Here is a 14,701-nt window from a genome sequence, read left to right as displayed (position 1 = left end):
TTTCAGGCACGGAAGTAAAATAGCAAGCTTTTATTTGCTGTAAATGTATGGATATCCTACAAAATCAGTGTAATAATCTACAAATATGCAAGAAAAGGTTTGTGCTCTAAAAATACTTTATTTGTAACAAACAGAAGATAAAGAATTTACAAATTAACAGTTTCAGCACTCGGACAGCGCCATGTTTTTTTAAAAGCATTACTTAAAAATGTTTTTTATCTCACCATATCCACAGGTACAAAGTCATCATATACAATTAATTCGTGAGGTAGTATTTAAAAAACATTTTAAAACAGAAGTATGTGTTTAAAGCAAAACAATTTCTTACCAAGCTACGGGTGAAGCAGCTCTTTACATCTTTTAACGTCTCATAATCGGTCCTCATTTAAGTCCAAGAGACTCAATAATAATCTTTTACATTTTAATCCTTTAATTTTTCATATTATAAAAGGGTTGTGTTCTGCTGCGCATCCATGGGTGTGCTAAGCAAACGCGCACTGTCATCCCGTATTACTAACACGCTCATTAAATAACAAAAACAATATTGCGTCATTGACTTTAAACCAGGTTTTAGTTGGTCAATGGCGTAGTCTATTTTAGTTGCCTCAAAATAGCAACGCACCAAGAATGTGCCTGAAGTTCACATGGCTCATTTTCAGACCAGAACGCCCATGGGTGCAAAATTGTGCGCAAATGCATTTGCTTTTTAAACAACGCGGCACTAAATGTGAAATTGATCATTGCGATGGGTTGAAACTAGTGAAGAGCACTTGCGTTGCCCATTGCACTGGATGTATGATAGGGCCCGTAAGGTTTCTCTTACATATGAACTCTCAAATGGGCTTTTAAGGAATCTGGCTTAGTAAACGTCTTCTCACACTGAGAACATTTGTAACGGTTTTTCACCTGTATGAGTTCTCAGGTGTTTCACTAAACTTTGACGATAACTAAAACTCTTTCCACAAACAGTACAGTGATGAGGTTTCTCTCCAGTGTGAATTGTCTGATGAGCTTTAAAATTACCTTGAGTAGTGAAGCTCTTTCCACAGTGAGAGCAGATGTAAGGTTTCTCTCCTGTATGAATTCTCTGATGAACTTTAAAATGACTTAGATGAGTGAAGCTCTTTCCACATTGAGAGCAGATGTAAGGTTTTTCTCCAGTGTGAATTCTCTCATGGGCTATCAGAGTAGATTTCAGACCGAAACCTTTATCACAGTGTGAACACGGATAGCGTTTCTTCTCAGAGTGAATATTCTGGTGTAATTTTAATGAACTTAAAACCCTAAAGGTTTTGTCACATTGACTGCACTGATACGGTTTTTCATTGGTGTGTATAAGCATATGTGTCTTCAGATAAGGTTTTTGGTTGAATCTCTTCTCACAGTGAGGACACTCGTATGGTTTTTCTCCAGTGTGAATTCTCTGATGAATATAAAGACTTTGTTTGGTGCTGAAATATTTGCCACATTCAGTGCAGTAGAAAGGCTTTTCACCACTGTGTGTCCTCACGTGAACTTTTAGCCGAGATAAGAAGCCAAAATCCTTCCCACATTGCTGACAGTGAAAGTGCTTCTTCTTCTTCTTCTTCTTCTTCTTTCTGTGCACTTTTGAATGATGACGTTCATACTTTTGTAAGGTAGTAGAGCTGATCTCAGAACTGGTGGAGGTCAAGAGTTTTTGCTCTGCATTTCTATCTAAATGTCTCTGTGAGCTCAATGTCTCTCCATCGGTGATGCAGGAAAGAGTTTGTGCCGTCTGTCGCTCTTTTGATGATAAAGATGTTATTTCTCCATCCAAACACGAATCACTGATCTTATCTGAAAGACAACAACATTAGAAATCTCTTATTTACATTTACACCAACTGTAAACACACAAACAAGAGGTTAAACTGAGATTCTATATGTTTTTTTTTATATTTAGTTATTGCTGCTAATGGGGTCGTAAGTAGTTATTGACTCTAAAGCTGCATCTTTTCATTGCACACAACCAACAAAACCCAATAGATGAGAAGTCATTTATTTCCTAGTATGGAGAGTTGCACAGCGACTGCATGGAGTGGACTGGAAATCTTCAGATGTGATTTTAACTTTAGTTAACTTAAAATTCAAGGACTTTCCAGGTCCAATACCCTCAAATTCAAGGACTAAATGTGGGGACACATTTCAAGTGAGAGCAAGGTTACATTGTGTTACCCTTTAAGATACATTGTTACAGTTCCTTTTCGATGGAACTCGCGCTGCGTCACTACAGTGACACTTTGTGGACGTCTCCAGGAGTAAGTGCGTCTGAATGTAAATATCAAATTCAACCAATGGTGAGGCTTAACCACAAAAACAGGATGATGCGGGAGCCAGGAAGTATATCGCTATCTGAATTCTTGCCAAAACAAATATTATTACAACTGTAAATCTGTCAATGTGTGCATATATCGAGGTTGTGTGCCTGTGTGCATGCATCAGATCTTTCAATCAGTGTGAGGAAGATCATTTTTGAGTATTGTCACTCTAAATAACTTTTTTAACATCAATCAGGTCCCGAACTTTATCTCTTTTGATAACTATTTTAACACCAAGCAAGTCCAGCACTTTATTTTCCAATTCCTCCAACCCATGTTTTAAAACCGAAACCAAAATCTCAGACGTGCAAGTGGATGGACATGCTTTATTTGTATTAGTTTGTATTTAGGACGATACATCTCTCAAAAAAACGTACATATAAAGATTACTTTAGACATTTAATTACTATTTACTGTAGGCTGCGTCTCAATTTATCCAACAATGGGCCAGGCCCAAGGTCAAACAGAAATTGTGTGTAGCGTTAATCGCACGTTAATAAAATTAATGTTGTTAAAATGAATTTACGTTAATGCTTATTAACGAGTTAATTTTGACAGCACTAGTTATTATACTTGTTGATTGACTGCTAAGCGTTAGCGTTTGCTCCTGTACCAAAGAGAGTACCCTAGCAACCATGTAACAAGACCTATATCTCTGCATCAGAACATTGTAGAGACATGGGGGTGGCCTTGTTTTACTCGAGGCTTGATGTATAATCATTGGTGTATGCAAATTCTCTCCCTAGCAACCAGTGTACCCTAACAACCATTAAGCGAGACATATATTGCTGCATCAGAACAACATAGAAAATTTTTCTTTTTGAGAAAAAGACATCGCACGGTGACAGAGCACAGGGATGGAGAGGTATACGTAAGTCTGTTTAAGTGAGTGAATGTAAGGGGGAGCTGACCCAGTGGTGGTTTAAAAGCCCAGGAGCAAATATACCCATCTGTTTTTTTGTACTATCCAAGCTAAATGAACCTGTATGCAGTAAAAGCTGAATTAAATGTGACCATTTTATAAGCAATTGTGTGTAATTCAATGTCATGTAAGGTAAAAGAGGAAACACACCTGAAGGAATAAAATCATCATGATTGTCACCATCTTCCTCAGTGTGATCTTCATCTGTTGTAGTTTCTCTTCTCATCAGGTTCCCACTGTCCATCGGTTTAACTGAAGACATCTTGAGTTTGGTCTGCAGGATCTGCTGCTGTTCTCCAGCGTTACAGACAGAATCCAGAGACTCTGTGGAGGTTTGATCCTCCTGTAAACTCTGTTTACTGTCACACACTGTAGTGTCCTGAGCGTCTGTGAGCTTTGACTCAGTATAAGAGAGTAAAGACAGACTGAGATCTGAGTCCTGTGTGTGTCTGGATGTCTCTTCAGAGAGTTTATCCAGCAGTGACTGTGGTGTGCGGCTCTGATCTCTGCTCATCCACACTGAATCCAGACATTCACTGGAGCTCCAAACAGTCACATACCCTGAAGATTCACAACAAACCCCATCCTTACAACACACACACACACACACACACACACACACATTTAGTTTGGTTATACACGTTACACATATATACACGTTAGACAAAACAAGTTTATTTTTAGCGACGATCCAAAAGTCTATGGAAAAAAATGAATGGGCTTTTAGTGAGGGAACAAGTGTCCCGCTAACTTCCAGAATTTAGTGGACTAGAGATTGTTTTACTTTAAACTTGGGAGCCCTGTGTCTTTAAATATACTGCAATGATTTATTTAAGAGACAGCTAATGCTGAGTTCAGACTGCACGATTTTAGCCCTGATTTTGACTCGCCGACAGGTTTTGCGAAATCGCCGACAAATGGCCGAAATCACAGGCAAATCGATGCTCGTGCACACGAGTGACAATCACACAGTGTGAATTATAAAAGACGCGTTCTGAGAGGATCGTCGACACCCGTGAGATATTTGGCATGCTAAATATCTGGACCGGTCGGCGATTCAAAATCATTCTGTGTGAAATGTGTTTTGACTGACAATAACATCGGTGATGACCTACATCCAATGAGAGAGCAACATACAGGACAGCTGGAAGTTCGGGGAGGAGCCTCTCCAAACATTTCCTCATTCATAATTTTTATTTCTTCTTCTTTCTGCTGCAAATCAGCGCACATGCAATTTGTATGGTAAACTTCTTGCGGGTGACTATTTTTAATAATAATCCCAGTCTCACGTGAGAACTCCGGCCTTGCACGCGTGACCTCGCGCTGTTTCCTTCGCGTCACTTCTCGCGTGCGTTTGGTTGTGAGACGTAGTTTGCGGACCGGGAAAAAGTTATCGGCGATTCTTCTTACGGTAAAGTCATGCAGTATGAAGACCCCTGTCGCCAATCCATCATGCAGTGTGAAACAGCAGCGACTGAACGCTTCCCCTGATAATCATGCAGTGTGAAACCACAGGTGACCCGACTAATTTGAAAATCATACAGTCTGAACTCGGCATAAGGGTCCAACCGAGGGGCAACCTTCCGATCTCTCTAATGAAGCCAACACGGAAGTGACTTAAACTGCAATTCATAGACTGGCCGCTTGAGGCTGGATTCAAAAGGGAGTCAATTCCCATAGACTCCCATGTTAAAAATGGCCAACTTTACAGTAGAAAATAATATGTTTACAGCCTGGAACAAAAAGTGTTTTTGGCCTATATAGCTAATTTTGCCCTTCAAGACAACTGTGAGGGGGGTGAATTTTTTTGTAACTCACCCGTTTAGATTATATTAAGCCTTAAACTTCTGCATAATTAAGGGCGTGGTCGCTTGAGTGTCGGTGAAACAGCCACTGCTGTCACTAGACTCGCGCTTGGCGGGCGTGGTTTCACCTCATCTTCACCCATGTCCCGCCTCTTTACCCATTTTCGGTTTTCCGTGAGTAATTTGCGGGGACGCGCCAATAGCATCCAGCTGCAGACCCGCAGACTCACCTCCGACTAGACACCACCAGCAAAGAGTATAGAAGCACTATACTCTTTGCCACCAGTGGCTGGACACCAGTGGATAGACAGCCTACGTCATTTCCGTTTCGCCGCTAATTTCCGTTTTCACCGCTGGATGAACAGCAATTTTATTTCATATTTTCACCTCTGGATAGACAGCATATTTATTTTATATTTTCACCTCTGGATAGACAGCATATTTATTTTATATTTTCACCTATGGATAGACAGCATATTTATTTTCGATTTTCACCAGTGGATAGACATTCTTTGCAGGCTTAATTGCACACGTCTTTTCCGTATTGTCATTTTACTTTAATGACTTAAAATATATAATATAAAATCGGTGTGCAAATTGAAATATGATCTTTATCATATCTCTTTACATAAAACAATTCTCAATAATATGCTTAATATTATAACATCAATAATTCATGAAAACTGCATTCACACCTTGAAAATATATATTTTTCAGATAATTTCACTATTTTTTTGTGACTTAAATTCAGTCTAGATCAGGGGTGTCAAACATGCGGCCCGCGGGCCGGATACGGCCCGCAAAGGTGTCCAATCCGGCCCGCGTGATGATTTATACAGTATTATTAAATATTAAATACATATTTTAAAAACCCTTTTAGGCGGGTGTCTAGTTCGTTTTTAATATGAGAGACTTGCGGAAAGGAGCAAAACGCGGGACTAAACATGGTGCCCCAAAATCTTGCCGTTTTATTGTTACCGCTCCGCTAAAGATCCACTGATTCCGGTGATCCACTTCGTGTTTTCTCGCCCGCTCCGCAGCATCTCTGTGTCCACTCTCTGCCTGGAGAGCGAAGACGACAGTTTCCGAAGTTCGTTGCATTAACAAGTGGATTCATTACATTATATCAGTTGTTAAACCGAAGAATTAGTAATTTGTAAGTATGTTTATGTATTTCTTCCTGTAATGATTTGTTGTCAGTGTTCAAAAAGTGCTAACATCTTAGCAAGCTAACAAAAACAAAATATCCACATTCTTATTAACGTTACAATGCTTGTCTAATCGATTTAATGTTCCCGATCAGATCTAAGTTAATATAAACACTAAATTTGCTGTTGTTGGCACACTTTGTAGAAAAAAAATACAAAAAACACCAATGCCTTCACAAAATAACGACAGAGAACGGAAAGAGAGGCTTTTAGCAGCAGTTCAACATTGCATTCAAAGCTCCATCAAGCCAGCAGGTAAATCATATTAAATATTTAGCAGATCGTCACACTTTAATTCTTATTATATTTCCCATTATAATCACTTGTCTAAGTTGATGCTAGTAATATAATACATAATATTTATAATACTTTATTAAAACCATAATAATAGTACCACCCCCCATAGTGCCATTTTTGGTTTGGGCCACTGCCCCATCTAGCATTTTCTAAATGACTGTTCTCATTACAAATATATTCCAAAGAAAAGTGAATGGTTTATAAATAATTTTGGCATTAAGGCAAAAGAAGTTAACTTAAAGCTTTTCAACCTATAAGGCCAGTGGGTTTTGTTCAGATGTAAATTTATGTGTATAATATACAGTATGAGTGTGACCTTGTGAAAATGTAGTTTTCACAGAGCTGTGTGTTTCTCTGGTTTTTTTGCTAAACAAACTAATTAATTGGTTTGTTAAGTTAATTTTAACACAATTATCAGCACACTAAGGTTTAAAAAAATTATCCGGCCCGCACTTCATGGCGTTATTTACCATCCGGCCCACAGCCTAAAATGAGTTTGACACCCCTGGTCTAGATCAATGGACTATAACGTTTTGTCATTACAACAGACTTGTACATGTTAATTGACCACAGTTTTTGTTTTGTAAATGTAACCACTTCTGTTTTTAAAATATACGTAGATTCACATGATCAGACAATTTATCAAACAATCCAGATCAAATTCACTTCGTGGTTTTGCAATATTTATTGGAAATTACACACATCTTAGTAAAATTAGACAAATCTGACCATCAGAATGAAGATACAACAGTCAGGCTCGTAAGGTTGTGGGGGAAGTCCCGATTTCAAGAGAAAATAAAACATGAACAGTTCCAAATAAACTATTGCACACTGTGCACACCACACCTCATTCCTGCCCCCTTAAACTGGCTAGCTAGATTGTGCATTTGAATTTTGACATGACCGATAAATCATCGACAGTTTATTATTTTTTCTTACCGCTGACATGTGCATGGCGCGTCAGATTTGAAAAGTGAATGACGATACGGAAATGACGTCAGCTGTCCATCCACTGGTGTCTAGCAAGAAGTGAGTCTGCGGGCCTGCGAGACTTCCAGCAAGATGGCTAGCTAGGCGCACGTGTTTTGCTGAGCTCTGGCAGATGTTTGTATAATTTGTAAGTTTACGTTTGATTTCTCATATACCGGCCTCAGAATTGCTCATAATTGAAGTAAAAGTTAATTTTGTGTTGGTTTGTCGTTGTAATTCAACTAAATCAACGAGTTTAAAACCTCCAAACGTGACGGAGTTGGCGATCTCGAGCACGAAGTATATCAATGAAAATGGATCACCATTACGGTCGAGAAAACGCCAAAGACAGACAAAGAGATTCATCCTACATAACACCAACAAAAACTCCTTCTAAAAAGGTCAAACCAGATGATGGTGATATCTCTAATGCAGCGTTGTTGCAAGCAATTAACACCCTAACAACGAGATTTGACTCACAAGACAAGAAACTGGAGGATATTGCAGACCAGATTCGACAAAACAGTACAATGATTGTGTCAATCTCCAAATCAGTGGAATTTAACGCTGCTGAGATCAAAGATCTTAAACAGAAATGTGTCGTCTTGGAAAAGCAAACAACACATCTCATCAAATCCAATGAGGAGTTAAAGTTGAAGACGTCGGAAATGGAGCGTTATAAACACAGATGGAATCTTCGCATCAAAGGTATGAAAGAGCATGACAACGAAGATACACGGAAAGAGGTGAATTTACTCTTAGCTGAGATAACCCCACACTTGGTTCAGAAGTTGGAAGATGTAGTTGATTCGGTGCACAGAGTCGGGAAAAGGGAGTCTGGAAGACACCGCCAAATAATTCTTCAATTCACCATGCGCAAATATAGAGACGTCATCTGGAAGACCACAAAGAACTCCCAGGTGTGTATCGAACGGGGAATTAGATTTGCGGAGGATCTGAGGATCGGGCAGCTGTGCAGCTCTCTGGCCGCTTATTCAAGAAGCTAGAAATGCTGGTAAAAAAGCATTCTATCGCGGTCCGTTTGGTTATATTGAGGGCCGTCTCATCTCGTCTCCAACTAAAAACCTCGACTAATTTTTTTTTTCATGGAAAAAAGAAGAGGCTGTGTGTAGTGAGAAGAACTGAATATGAACCAATACCTGCCAGAGCATCAGTTGCTCATTTATTTCTTTACTTGGTCTCATCCTAATAGCTGGTGTTGTTTTATTCCAGCAGTGTTTTTTTTTGACTGTGCTTTAATAATACTGTTCTAGTTCTATGTTTCATCTTACGAGTAGTATCTCGTTTCTTTCACTTAATGTTAGGGGTCTTAGAGACAGTACAAAAAGAAAGGCTATATTTTTGTTTTGTAAAGAAAGAAAAGCTCATTGCACTCTTTTACAGGAAACTCATTCCAGTGACAAGGATTGCTCATTTTGGTCTAATCAATGGGGTGAATCAATCCTATTTGATCACGGTACAACTCGCTCTGGAGGTGTTGCTCTTCTTTTAAATAATTTTCCTGGGAAAGTTCTTGAATTAAGATCTAGTTTAGAGGGACATTGGTTACTTTGTATCCTCAAAACTGAAAATGGTTGTATTATATTAGGAAATGTGTATGGTTACAACAATTTAACTCGAAATAGACTGTTAATTTCTGACATTTTGACTGTAATAGAGGAAATGAAAGAAAAATATAATACTGATTTAATCATTTTAGGAGGTGACTTTAATATGGTTTATAATGAATGGTTAGATAGGTCACCTACTAGACACACTGCTCATCATTATAACTCAATACTAGTAGATTTTTGTAATGCTTTAGGCTTAGTTGATCCTTGGCTTGAATCAAACCCAATGTTAAAACAGTTTTCTTGGTTTAAGCCTGATGCATCTAGCAAGTCACGAATTGACTATTGGTTAATTTCCCAAAGTTTTTTGCTATATAGAACTACCTGTAATATATCTGCAGCTCCCCTTACAGACCATTGTTCAATTCAATTGATGATAAATCAAAAAGAAAAAAATTTTCATAACAAAGGGTACTGGAAATTTAACTCTCACTTACTTGAAAAAGAGGAATATGTGAAAATGGTAGAGAAACTTATTTCTACCATTTTGAATGATGTAAGTCTGGTTTCCTGAATAAGTAAATGGGAATTCTTTAAATACAAACTTCGTCAGCTATCAGTATCATATAGTAAGAAATTAACTAAATCTTACCTTCTAGAAGAGACCAGTCTTATTAAGGAAATAAATGAATATTCCAACAAATTAATTTTAACTGAGAGTGATACAGCACATTTATTGTCTCTGCAATCAAAGCTAGATGAAATTTATACGAGAAAAGCTAAAGGGGCATACATTAGATCAAGAGCTAAGTGGATGGAGAAAGGAGAAAAAAGCTCAGCTTATTTCTGTAGATTAGAAAAACAACGGCAGGAAAGAAATGCTGTGAAGACATTAATAATTGATGGTGTAGAATGTTCTGATACAAAACTAATATCAAAAGAGATTACTGATTTTTATGAGAACTTATACTCCTCATCTTCTTCAATTTTAGACTATAGCTACCTTCTAGAAGAAATTGGTGAATTTGTCCCTCAAATAGATGAACAGTTTAAGATCACATGTGTTGCAGAACTAACAATTGCGGAGCTTGATTCTGCTGTTATGTGCTTATCATTAGATAAATCTGGACCTGATGGTCTCGTATCTAATTTTTATCGGCATTTTTGGAATTTACTGAGAGAATTTCTTTTTGCTACTTTCCAGGAAATTACAAATAATTATGATTTAACTAGCTCAATGAAACAAGGTCTAATCATACTCATTCCCAAACCTGGCAAAGACGCTAGACTTTTGGATAATTTACGGCCTATTTCTTTATTAAATACAGATTACAAATTATTAACTCATATTTATAATAATCGCCTAAAATTAGGATTGTCCAAAATTATTGGGGAGACACAAACTGGATTTATTAAAGGTAGATCTATATACAACAATATTCGACTGGTCTTAGACCTGCTAGAATACAATAAAGAGATTAAAGATGATGGGGTAATTTTGTTTCTAGATTTTTATAAAGCTTTTGATATGCTAGATCATTCTTTCATTTTTAAATGTTTACAAACATTTGGATTTGGGGAAAATTTTTGTAATGTGGTTCAAATGTTCTACAAAGATACTAATAGTTCAGTCGCCTTACCATCAGGTACTTCACCTAGATTTTATACTAAGAGAGGGGTTAAACAGGGCTGTCCTATTTCACCCTCTTTGTTTATTTTGGCCACAGAGATGTTGGCTATCCTTATTAAAAATTCAAACATTGAAAACCTAAATGTGTTTGGACAGCAAGTTGCCATTAGTCAATTGGCAGACCAGGGGCGTCATGCACCAATTTTTTTTAAGGGGGCACAGTCAACAGCTCACAGACATTTGTGCATACACAGACATCAAACGAAATATTATAGAGCTTTCAGTCTTTTCCATGGCACTTACATTTCTAACAATCTGAAAACCCCTGCTTTCATGTAAAAACCTCCAAAATAAGATTGATGACTAACTTTAATATCAAATATTCAATCGGAATAATGACACATTTGCATCATATTTACATCTGAAACGGCATGTTTTATTTATTTAAGTCTTAATGGCTTGTTTAATTGTGTCATTAATGCATTTTGCACAACAACTACATTATCATATAAAATTAATGTCATTTTAAATCCATAAAGTATATAAACAACGAAAATGACATAAGCTATAGCCACGTGATTGAGTTTAATGTTCAATAATGATTTTAAATTATATGTTTACATAAAATTATTAGAGGAACGGATTAAATTTTTGCATTAAATTTTACCTCATGTAAGCATGTGAGATTCCGCGCCCGCGTGAACTCTGGTGAACTTTGGCATTGTGCCAAGAAGATGAATCTCTACTAATATAACGTTGAGACGGTCACATTTAAAACCAGACATGTTCTACACAGAGAAGGTTAACTGCACATTACCGTACTGGGGTTTGGAAATGTTGTGAGCGTTTCTAACACGTTTTAATTCCTCAGATAGCCAAATGCAGCAGCAAGCCAGCAACAGCAGAGAGCTCGTGAGCGCGGCCAGACGCTGATGACGTCTGCGACTGCGCTCTGACTGCAGCGCCAGCTGCCGCCAGAATAAAAGTAATGTAACATGATCAGAACACTATCAAAACGGCGAAAATCTCCGAAAAGTGACAAGGATGCAGCACAGAATGTATAATATTGTGCATATTAAACAGATTAAAAGTCAAATAACAGATTAATGGACGCTTATTTGATTTTGAGGTTGGATGCAAAATCCATTGGCTCAAAAAAACCAAGGGGGCAGGTGCCCCCTCAGTTTGAATGGGCATGACGCCTCTGTGGCAGACGACACAACATTATTTTTAAAATCCATTGATCAGGTTCCTAAAGCAATTGAAAGAGTTAATCATTTTTCCAAATTCTCAGGTCTGAAACTCAATATTAGCAAATGTGAAATTATGACTTTACATGAAAACCCTCTTAAAGTTGCATATAATATTCCAATTAAAACTTGTGTTAAATATTTAGGCATACACATTGCCAAGGATGAGGGCATAAGAGAAAAACTAAATATTTGGAATAGATGGAATGATTGTAAGCAAAGACTTGGTTTATGGTTGCAAAGAGACCTGTCTATATTTGGTAGAATTCTAGTAACAAAAATGGAAAGTATTTCCAGGTGCATATATCCAGCATCTTGTCTCTTCGTTCCTAATACAGCTATTAAGACCATTAATCAAATTAATTTTAATTTTATATGGAGAAATAGAGTAACTTATATCACAACTCACACAAGATTATGAGAATGGTTGGATTACAAGCATTTGATTTTTTGTGTATGAATGGTATGCTTAAAATTAAGTGGCTCAAAAGTTTTATAGTTAATCAACATTCTTTTTGGTTTTGTGTCACTAGAGGGATATTTGAGAGATTGGGTGGAGTTAATTTTCTACTGAAATGTGACTTTTTGGTTTCAAAATTGCCGATCAAATTATCTTCTTTTCACCAACAAGTTTTATTGTATTGGAAATTATTATACAACCATAACTTTACACCTCACAGAATTCCAATTTGGAATAATAGGTTTGTTTTATCTAGACATAAATCTATATGCAATCTTACTTGGCTTGAGAAAGGGATTTGGTCTGTGGCTCATTTAATGACTGAAGAAGGCACATTACTTACTTTTGAAAAATTTTGTACAAAATATCAATTATTTTGTGAACGTAAACAATTTGAACGTATCATTAAAGCTATTCCAAGGAATTTTGTTTTTTTGGTACGAAACTCTTTCGGTGTAGAGCTAGATAACACATGTGAACTCCCATCTCTTTTTTTTGATGGTCATGATCTCATGGCAATGATTTCGAATAAACTCATTAGATCTTCTTTTAATTCAAGATTGTATTCTGGGAATTTGTACCGTAATAATGTATTACAGGTTTATGATAAGTTTATTGTACAGAAATTACGAGTTCAATATATAAGTTTCCCAGTAGTTCCTAAAGCAAAGGAAATTCACTTTAAAATATTTAACGTTGTATACCCTTCAGGTGAATTCTTAAGACTGAGATTTAATTTTGACCATAATATTTGTACTTTTTGCCAAAGTGATATAGAGACAACTGACCATCTTTTCTTTTACTGTATTCATTCAAATATTTTTTGGGAAAACATGTCCTTCTGGCTGGAAACCAAAATACAGTCACTACCTGCTTTTTCTAGAGACCATATAATATTTGGAATGTTGTTAACTGACAGTAGAGCGGAGTTTTTTGTTAACACAATGTTAATTTTAGGTAAATTCTTTATTCACAAATGTAAATGTACCAAAATCAAACCCTACTTCTCTGTGTTTAAAAAAGAATTTCTTGAAAGCTACCTTCCTTCTTTATATTATATGAAAACCAAACAGGCTTGTAAATTTACTGGACTGATAAAAGACTTTGACATTCTAAAAAATGATTGACCCCCATTTTTTATTTTTTGGTTTTGTATTATTTTTATTTATGTAATCTATTTTCTGAAATTTGTGCGCCTTGCCTTTTTATTTTATTTTTATTTTTTGTACTGTATAACAACTTTGAGTGCCATGTGTAAAAAACAAAACAAAAAAAAAGTCTGCGGGCCTGCAGCTGGATGCCTCTCGGACGCGCGGCCAAGATGGCGACGGCAGGCAACGCCTACTTTAAGCTTCAAAAGCGATCTTCACAAACCAATGGGTGACGTCACGGACACTACGTCCATATTTTTTTACGGTCTATGGGTCCAACATACATCAGTTTACTCTCATTGTGTTTTAAAAGTTTTTTTTTTTGACATCCAGATCATAATGTCTGAGAAACAGACTGTTAAAGCACAAACACACAGAGTAAGATTATAAATGATTTGATGTTGTCTGATTCAGGTAAAGGATGTTTAAGCTGTACAAACCTCTCTATTCAGTCCTTCATCTCCTCTTAACCTCAGCTTTATCTCCAGTAACGCCACCTCTTTCTTCAGCCGAGAGATTTCTGTGATAAAATCATCAATATCCAGCATAGACAGATCAGTTCCTACTGATTTACAGCACATCACATCCATCTCACCATCAACACTAAAATACACAGAGACAAGACTCTGTTTACTCTCAATAAAACACTCAAGAGAGAAAAACAACGAGGATACAAAAAAAAACAACAGCCCGCTCTCTTTCTTTAGTGAGTTTATTTGTGTACTAAAGAGCTGCAGCGCCTCCTGCTGTACTGGAGAGAGAAGACGCTCAACACTTCATTCATTCATCCTGCTGTTAACAAATCTCATCATTTTCAACAGCCAATAAACTTTTAAATTTGCTAATTTTTTTATTCAAATACAGTTCTGAATGGTTATTTCAAAATACCCGTACGTCACAGGCCCGCATTGAGTCTTGAGATAGCCAAGGCTGTAAAGAAGGAGCCATGGATGGATCCCAATTCAGGGGTTGATGCTCCCACAGCTCGTTCATCCTTTAAAAGTTGTCAAATGAAGGGCACGAAACAGAGCTGCCTTCAAAGCATCCTTCAGATGTATTCACAGTGTGACTCTACTGCTATCTACTGGAGATGTTAAACT

General features: G+C 37.0%; 1 pseudogene; it reads right to left on the bottom strand.

Annotated features, from left to right (window-relative positions):
• Nucleotides 1–97: 97 nt before the first annotated feature.
• On the bottom strand, nt 98–14,320 carry LOC135721188 (uncharacterized; annotated as a pseudogene).
• Between the last annotated feature and the right edge of the window lie 381 nt (nt 14,321–14,701).

The sequence above is a fragment of the Paramisgurnus dabryanus genome, chromosome 24 (genome assembly GCF_030506205.2).
Source record: "Paramisgurnus dabryanus chromosome 24, PD_genome_1.1, whole genome shotgun sequence".
Taxonomy (NCBI): Eukaryota; Metazoa; Chordata; class Actinopteri; order Cypriniformes; family Cobitidae; genus Paramisgurnus; species Paramisgurnus dabryanus.
The sequence above is the reverse complement of the archived record's forward strand: the minus strand, read 5'-3'. Positions and strand labels throughout refer to the sequence as shown.